The sequence below is a fragment of the Podarcis cretensis genome, assembly GCF_951804945.1.
Source record: "Podarcis cretensis genome assembly, chromosome: 17".
In the NCBI taxonomy this organism is placed as follows: Eukaryota; Metazoa; Chordata; class Lepidosauria; order Squamata; family Lacertidae; genus Podarcis; species Podarcis cretensis.
The window spans coordinates 11,649,983-11,659,207 of NC_137187.1; the positions used below are offsets into that span (position 1 = coordinate 11,649,983).

Genomic DNA, 9,225 nt, shown 5'->3' on the forward strand with positions numbered 1-9,225 from the left:
TGTGCGTATGCCATGTATTGTGATTGACTATCCAGGGCAGGCCTTATATATCCACTCCACCCCCCAATATTTTATTCAAGATGCCTTCCCTGGCCACAAACAGACTTCGGATCACAAGAAGTTTCCACCCATTCCAGGCAAGGTGTATATTCTACCCCCCCCCCTTTTCTCATATCCTGCCAGTTTATCCACTGTAGGGTTTTCTGGGTGCTGAAAGAAAGAAAGAAAGAAAGAAAGAAAGAAAGAAAGGAAAGAAAGAAAAGAGAAAGCTTTCGCTCACTGTTTATTTAAACTTCGAAATTTGCTCTGGTAAAGGAGAGCTGGTGGTTTCATGGCTGACTCAAGACCAGCTAATCTGGCATCATGGCATTGGTTGATTGACAGGTGGGCAGCAATAAAACTGCTAGCACATTTGTAAAACTAAGCAGGGTCCGGTATGGTTTCAGATTGGATGGGAGACTGCATGTTGATATTCAGGGGGTTGGATGACTCTCAGGGTCCCTTCTAATTCTACAATCTAGAGCTAGGGGTGAGCAGTGAGGCAGCCAAGTTTGCTGATACTAGATTGTTCAGGGTAGTTGAAACAAAAAAGGATGGCGAGGAGCCCCATCTGATCTCTCCAAACGGAGTGAATAGGTAGTAAAAAGGTAGGATAGCTCAGTCAGTATAAGCATGAGACTCTTAATTTCAGGGTCATGGGTTTGAGCCCCATGTTGGGCAAAAAGATTCCAGCATCGCAGGGGGGTTGGACTAGATGAGCTCATGGTCCCTTCCAGCTCTACAATTCTATGGTTTTCTAAAATGGCAAGAGCAATTGTACAGTGGTACCTTGGGTTACGGGACGCAGGTGGCGCTGTGGGTTAAAGCCTCAGCGCCTAGGGCTTGCCGATCGAAAGGTCGGCGGTTCGAATCCCTGCGGCGGGGTGCGCTCCCGCTGCTCGGTCCCAGCGCCTGCCAACCTAGCAGTTCGAAAGCACCTCCGGGTGCAAGTAGATAAATAGGGACCGCTTACCAGCGGGAAGGTAAACGGTGTTTCCGTGTGCGGCTCTGGCTCTGGCTCTGGCTCTGGCCAGAGCAGCGATGTCACGCTGGCCACGTGACCCGGAAGTGTCTCCGGACAGCGCTGGCCCCTGGCCTCTTAAGTGAGATGGGCGCACAACCCCAGAGTCTGTCAAGACTGGCCCGTACGGGCAGGGGTACCTTTACCTTTACCTTTACCTTGGGTTACAAACACCTTGGGTTACAAACACTTCAGGTTACAGACTTGGCTAACCTGGAAGTAGTACCTTGGGTTAAGAACTTTACCTCAGGATGAGAAGTAGTACCTTGGGTTAAGAACTTTACCTCAGGATGAGAACAGAAATCGCGGTGCGGCGGCAGCAGGAGGCCCCATTAGCTAAAGTAGTACCTCAGGTTAAGAATGGTTTCAGGTTAAGAACGGACCTCCGGAACAAATTAAGTTTGTAACCAGAGGCACCACTGTACAGCAATGCATATCAAGGCAAAAATAAATAAATCTTAAATTCACATATACACTCATGACGTCTGAACTGGCAATGATTTACCAGGAATTTGACTGGTTGAGGTGGATAGCTTGATGAAGATGTCAACCCAGTGTGCAGCAGTTATGAAAAAGGAAATTTCTGTGCTAGGATCCAAATGATAATTTGGGTAATTTTCCTTAGCACATTTTCTGTAGGCAGTGTTGCATGAGTCAGCTACTGAGACGCACTTAAATGAGTCTTTGTGACAGAATCTGTATTTTAACCTATTATATGTTTGAGTCATTTGTGTAAAAGGAAAAAGGAAAAAGCAGGACAAATGGAGATCTTTGTTGAAGGACATCTCCAAGAATATCCATTTGACTCTTGGTAGTAAAATAACCCGCGCAAAGCTCCAGCTGCAGCAGAACACTTGTGGTAACTGTAAACATGTACACTGAGATGGAAGGGCCAGGATATGTTTTCGCTGGCTCAGTCAAAATGGCAGAGTTATTGTGTGTTGGCCGGAGGGTTGGGTTGGAGGAACAAATAGCTTAAATTGCAAGCAACCGCTAGGAGGACACATTAGGGCATGAATAATTTAGTGTCCATGAAAAATTGAATTCTACTGAAGGGGAGCTTTTGTGGCACATTTATGATTTGGAAAGATGAGACTATGCAGCAGAAGCAGAAGGAGCAAGATGGCAAATGTGGGTAAACTCGCATAGAAGGGCAGAAGAATCCCTCCAACCAGCTCTACACTTTTGCTGCAATGTATACAGGTCTACTCTTTTTTGGTAAGTCTATAGGTCTTCTGAGGAATGGCTCCTCCCATTGCCCCCTGCTTCCCCTTGATCCTGGCATGGCCTCCTGGAATAATACACATATCCTGCCTTGCTTCGACCCTGCGACCAAAAATTCTAACTCCTTAGCATCTCATGTTCCCAATGGAGACTATGCCATACAAGAATAACAGGATATTTAAACAGTGTGCTTAAGACTGAGTACCCCTTTTTCTTAAGGAAAACCTGTGGGGATCCGCTATCCAGATTAAGATTGCTGAATGGGGAAGGGGGATTAACCTTCCCCCAAGGAGCATTATTCACCCTTCTTCCCAGCAAATACTACCTTGGGGAGCAAATAGCAGCATTTTTCTGGAGAGGGGGTTTCACAATGAGAAAATGACACAAATTCCTCTTCTGTGGATTGGCCTGATCTGAGGATTGGGCCCCCTGAGAATGCATTTATTTAAAAAGAGCCTGTCCTAAGCATGCTATTTAAATATACTTCTAATGCAGCATGTAGTCTTGCTCTTGTACAGCTGGACTACCATAACAAATTATACATGGGGCCACCTTTGAAGACAGTTCGGAAACTGAGGATAGTGCAGAATGCAACTCCTAGATTGTTAACTGGTGACACACTTCTTTTGTTTGACTGTCGCATTCGATCAAAGGAATTATGCAGGCTTTGAAACAATGCACAAACCTGCAGCCTGCCTACTGCCTACCAAAGGCAAAAACGGGGCGAGAGCACAAACAGTGTAATGGCTGTTTCAAATTGCTTTCTACTCTCCCAAAAGTCTGTCTCCAGTCTCCTGTAATCCTGTGAAAGGTTTCGTATGCACCTTTCACACGCACCAGGAAGATCGCTTCTTGTATTTCTACAATGGGAACGTGAAATCTACAATCCCTGGAACATACACTTGACCTTAAAAATCTCTTCTGTATTCTCTCCCATTTTAACGACATTCTCATGTGTGTGCTAATTGCTGAAAAATGCTTTTAGGATCACAGAGGGAAATGATTACCAAACACACAGAGATCTTTCTGTTGTGGAATGCCCCTCTCCTACAGCGAGATGTTTTTTCATACTTTCCAAACTGAGGTATCTGCAGGAGGACCAAAGCCATCTGCCTTAGAATGGTGTGTGTTTATGTTTGTGTGTTGCAGAAGGTTCTGTTCTAGAGAGTTCACATCCGTGGTGATGGTCGGGTCTATTGTCCCCGAGTATTGCTCAGTAGGAACTGAGAGGTACAGATGAAGATGGGGTGGGGGTGGGGGTGGGGAATCAATTCAGTTCACATCAGAAAGTGAACACACCTAATTCACACTTCCCGAAGCAATATGTGACCTGAAACACAGCCAGTCTTCGGAATTTGTATTTCTCAGTATTTGGCATGAAATAACCAGGCTAAGATGTGAGTCAAACAAACATAGGACCCCCTCCCAAAAAAAGCTGAAGTGTTATGGAGCTTGCTGTAGTTTATTATAACTGTATCCCACTCTTCCTCCAAAAGGGCTGCAAACACACAAGAACTAAACATAGTCTAAACATAGTTGTTTTAATATATATATATATATATATATATATATATATATATATATATGTAAAGGTAAAGGTACCCCTGCCCGTACGGGCCAGTCTTGACAGACTCTGGGGTTGTGCGCCCATCTCACTTAAGAGGCCAGGGGCCAGCGCTGTCCGGAGACACTTCCAGGTCACGTGACCAGCGTGACATCGCTGCTCTGGCGAGCCAGAGCCGCACACGGAAACGCCGTTTACCTTCCCGCTGGTAAGCGGTCCCTATTTATCTACTTGCACCCGGAGGTGCTTTCGAACTGCTAGGTTGGCAGGTGCTGGGACCGAGCAGCGGGAGCGCACCCCGCCGCAGGGATTCGAACCGCCGACCTTTCGATCGGCAAGTCCTAGGCGCTGAGGCTTTAACCCACAGCGCCACCTGCGTCCCCATATATATATATACCTGCGTCCCCATATATATATATATATATACTGAAAGGTAATTTGGTAGGCATTTCTATTGTTTTCTCTCTACCCAACACAAGAAAAAGTTTAAATACTACAACCTTGAGATACAGTTGCAATCAAAACTATTCAACCCCCATTGCAAATCAGGTTTATTATCAAAATTTACAGACGTTCAGCTCTTTGCAATGAGCAAATCAAAGAAAAGCAATTGAAATAGCTTAACACAATGGATGCTTCAAGTGGTTTCTCCAAATTCAGCTGAAATTGCAAATTATACAGTTGTACCTTGGTTCTCGAACAAAATGTGTTCCGGGAGTCCGTTCGACTCCCAGAACCCTTCAAAAACCAAGATGTGGCTTCTGATTGGCTGCAGAAGCTTCCTGCAGTCAATCGGAAGCTGCATCGGACGTTCGGCTTCCAAAAATCATTCGAAAACTGGAACACTCACTTCCGGTTTTCGATCGTTTGAGAGCTGAAACGTACGAGTTCCAAGGCGTTTGGCAACCAAGGTATGACTGTACTGGTTTCTCCAGTCTCACTATTATTCCACCCCTGATTTGCAATGGGGTGGAATTGAATAATTTCGATTGCAACTGTAACAAATGTTCACTTCTTGCTGCCGCTACTGTGCTCCACCAGTAAGTGTTCACACCACCTTCTATTCCTGGCAGTGGGAAATGTGCCTTTATCAGGATCCTTAGGATCATGGCTTAGCCTTTTCCAAAGCCATTTAGCTCTGCCTTCACCTTGTTCTTAAGGCCAAGTTGCTGGGAAACGTGACCCTTCCACTCCCTCTACCCAGCTGCTGCCTCACCCTCCAGCGACCCACTGCTCTCACCACAGCATCATCTTATATGGGGTGACGTCTGCATTGGCAATCTTGCCACACTGCTGGCTTTCCTCTGCTTACTTTTGGCCAGGCTGATCACACTGTGGAGCCAATGGAGAGCCACCTGACACCGGCACATTATTAGTGCATCATCACCTTATTCACTCCATGTGTTGCAGCTGAATGTAATATGGATTCCCAGCTCTTTTTGCTGTTGTTGGTTGCATTACAAACAATAGCATCTACACTTTATTTTAAAATGAAGGTTGACCTCTAGAGGTTCATATTTATGAAAACATGGTTTTCACCGTGTTACATACTTTGATCTATATTTTTTATATTTGACAGCTGGCTCTGGGTTGTGGTATATATTTTCAGCAATCCATAGCAATCAAGACGACTGATTAGGGGGGCGGTTCATGAAGAATTAGAGCTGTGCCAGATGTTCTCCTACACTGGGGTCAAAAACAGCTCAGAAATGTTTCCTGCTCCCAGTGAAATAGTGCGATGGTTCAACTTTCATTGATGCTTTTTGCTGCCTACCTACTGCTGTCCTGGAACCACTTTCCCCCTTATAATTATGGAGTCTCCTTTTCCTGGGTAAAGTAGCACGGCCAATCACAGCCACACAGGGACCACAGAGTTGCAGTGTTAAAAACTGAGATATGAAAGCTAGGAGCTAAATAGCACCTTAAACCTAGGATATGGGCACAACAATGGAATGTCTAGGCACACTTATATATATATATAACAAGAATACAAAGCTGAAAGTGAATGAGCTGCAGCTAAAATATTCTGTTCATTTTTCACATGGTCCAGCCCTTCCACTGCCCACCCCACTAATATTCTTAAGAGGGTCTCTTCTCCAGTCTTCAGAGAATAGCTAGAAGTAGGGAGGCAGAAAAAGGTCCTCCTTTCCTTTCACTATGCAGTTTTAATCTTAAATCTTAGGCTCAGCACTGCACCCAGAGCTCAGAAACTGCTCACACTAATGAAATCCCCCATCACAAAATGCGCCTAGAACAATGGGAGTTTCGAACACTGCAGAGTTGGTAGAATAATGTTATGATGCTCTGCAGCCAATCAGATTTGGCCAGAGGAGGCTGGTCTATTAGGGCAAATGGGGCACTGTCCCACCTACCTCAGCCTGCGCTCAGTCAGTGCCTGCTTGACTGCCTTCTTACATACAACCAGGCTGCCAGCTTCCTCCTCCTTTGGCATGGACAGGTTGGACACAAAGGAATGGTGGGAGGAACCAGCTGGGGAACCACCAAGGGAAAAAGGCTCAGAGCCAGGGGAGCGGTGGTGGGATGACGACGAGTGGTCAGAAGGAGAAGACTAGGAAGAGGAGGTGTTGGAAGCTGAAGGGGTAACAGGGCTTAGTGAGCTGGGAGAGGCTGTAGCAGAGAGCAGTCCAGAATCAGAATCAGAAGCTGAGGCATGAAAGTGGGGTAAGGGAGGTCAAGTAGCAGAGATGAGTCAGGATGGTGAAGTATCACAGGTATCTTCCCCTCCTGTTGTGACAATATCCCCTTCCTCCTTGTCTTCCAGAACCAGAAGAAGCATGAAAAGGGTGGAAGAGAGGTTGCCTGCACACAGGCACAGTCTCCAACTGCTTGGAAAAAGCCCTGGAGAAGAGGGGGCTTAGACGGCTGTGAGGAAGCAGGGATTTTCAGTCTCAGGAACTTATTTTCATGGAGTAAGACTATCAGGAATGAGCTGCTGTGCTCATTAGGCCTGACACTCAGCCAAATCTATGAAGATTGTGTTTTTGTGAATAAAGTTAACTTTGAACTGCGTGATCATTGACTGGCACGTTCCTGTGACATCCTTAGTCTCAATGTTGCCTTTGTAGAGGTCATTGGCTCTGCCTCTGCCTACTGCTGGCCTCCCTGACTTCCGAACTGCTAGTTCCAATGGGAACCATCGCCAGATTTAACTTTGGGACAAAGTAGGTGAGAGTCCCATGGACTGCAAGAAGATCAAACCTATCCATTCTGAAGGAAATCAGCCCTGAATGCTCACTGGAAGGACAGATCGTGAAGCTGAGGCTCCAATACTTTGGCCACCTCATGAGAAGAGAAGACTCCCTGGAAAAGACCCTGATGTTGGGAAAGATGGAGGGCACAAGGAGAAGGGGACGACAGAGGATGAGATGGTTGGACAGTGTTCTCGAAGCTACCAGCATGAGTTTGACCAAACTGCGGGAGGCAGTGGAAGACAGGAGGGCCTGGTGTGCTCCAGTCCATGGGGTCACGAAGAGTCGGACACGACTAAATGACTAAACAACAACAACAACAACAACATTTCTGCACAATTTTAGATGAAAGTATTACCTTCTTCAGAGGGACACATCGTAAATTGTGCAAATGCATCTTGTCATGACTGCTCCGTCAATTCCTGGAACTCAGCATAAGTAAATTCTTAACACAGACAAACCTGAGGACAAAGCAGAACATTATTTAACAGCACAGTGCCAGCTGCCTCTCTTGCGAGCAGCGACTTAGATGTTTAAAAACAACATTTTAATTCCAGGGGTTTTTATTAGCTCTTACAATATATATACTCCTCCTCATAAAGTTTCCAACCGCATCCTAAGGATCAATATTGAAATGAAATTACCATGGCTTTTTCCGCCTTTAAGTGGTCTCATGGCATATAACTTCCCCAGGTCTTTTCGACATCGCAGATGGGGCTGTTTGGATCTAGACCACCAGGGGTCACTGTGGTGTAGGCCATAGAAGCACAATTTGCATCCTTGTCATCTGAACAGTTTTTAAAAATGGTTTTGACTTTTAACACGATGCACGCGCAGGTTGTTAAGACATTTACAGGCATTTTCTTAAGTCTGGAAGAGTCAGCTCTTCAGGAAAAGTGAAAGAATTAGAACAACGCTTTCGAAACGGGTTTTCTCTCACTATCTGTGCCACCCCTTCCCAGTCTCACACCAGTTAAACTTCTGATGGAAGATTCCAGAGCAATCTGGGCGGTGTGTATGTGGCTTGTAAGCGACGTTAGTCGGAAGGTCAGTGACCCATGAGTTACTTTAGACTGAAATTCCTTCTCTTCCCATCAAGTAAGTCTTTCACTGAAGCTCATAAGAGCGTTAAGGAAGTTGGCAGGGCTTGTGCAGTCTGTTTTTATCTCCTCTGTGAATAAACAGAGGGCTCAGATTACCTCAGCTGCATCGGTACAGCAGCTTTTGCATGGCCTGACCTAAGGCTGGTGTTTTAAAAAGGGACAGTCTGAGCGCCTCTCTCTTAAAAAATCTTTCATACAACTTGCTGTGTTGGACAATGTTGTGACCTGCACCAGTGGCGTAGCGTGGGTTGTCAGCACCCGGGGCAAGGCAAGTAATTTGCGCCCCCTAACCCGTGGATTTGCGCCCCTAACCCATGGATTTGCCCCCCCAACCCTAACCCCCAGATGTTGCGCCCGGTGCGGCGGCCCCCCCCTGCACCCCCCACGCTACGCCACTGACCTGCACCTGTGCATGTTCATTGGTGAGTAAGGATACATCTAGGGCCCTCTTAAGCATATCCGGTGCCATGGTGCAAAGCTCCCTCCGGGGCCGCCCCCTTTCCCAGAGTTGCTGACCTTTTTTTAGGGAGGACGGCACTGCCGGTGGGGCTGGAAGAGGCAGGCAGCAGCTGGAGGGTGTGACGTTAACATATGAGAGTGCTGGAGGTGAAATAGTTAAACAGGTTACCCAATCAGGACCCAGGGGGGTGGAGTCAGAGGGACTATAAAACCAGCTCTGAGAGGGGCAAAGAGAAGAGTTCGTTGGGTGGTTGGTTGGAGTGGGAGTGAATTGGGATAGAGTTTGTGGGTAGGTTGAGTTAGTGCAGTGAAATAAGCTGAGTCAGGAATAATTAGGGACTAGGAAGACAAGTAAATATCTGAGAGGTGGTTTAGTGAGTGAGAGCAGGTAGTGCAAGTTATAGGTCTGCATAGGCACCCCATCATTGTAATGGACCGATACCGTTTATGAAACCACACGTTTGTTAAACTGCAATAAATAAACAGAAGTTTATGTTCCAATTTAACCCTGCCTGGACTCAGTATTGTATCAGGTAGGGCCTGGGTGGCAGCAGCGAGAAATAAAGTGGTGGCGCAGGCATCAATAGACAGTGAAACGTCCAGGGA

At 46.3% G+C, this 9,225-nt stretch overlaps 1 long non-coding RNA gene across 1 annotated transcript; it reads right to left on the reverse strand.

Moving 5' to 3' along the window:
• Positions 1-7,924: 7,924 nt before the first annotated feature.
• Positions 7,925-8,998, reverse strand: LOC307206134. Its single transcript, XR_013834280.1, has 2 exons — positions 8,561-8,998; positions 7,925-8,385 (listed from the first exon to the last, which is right to left on the reverse strand). It is a non-coding gene; the product is annotated as an uncharacterized lncRNA (long non-coding RNA).
• Positions 8,999-9,225: the final 227 nt, after the last annotated feature.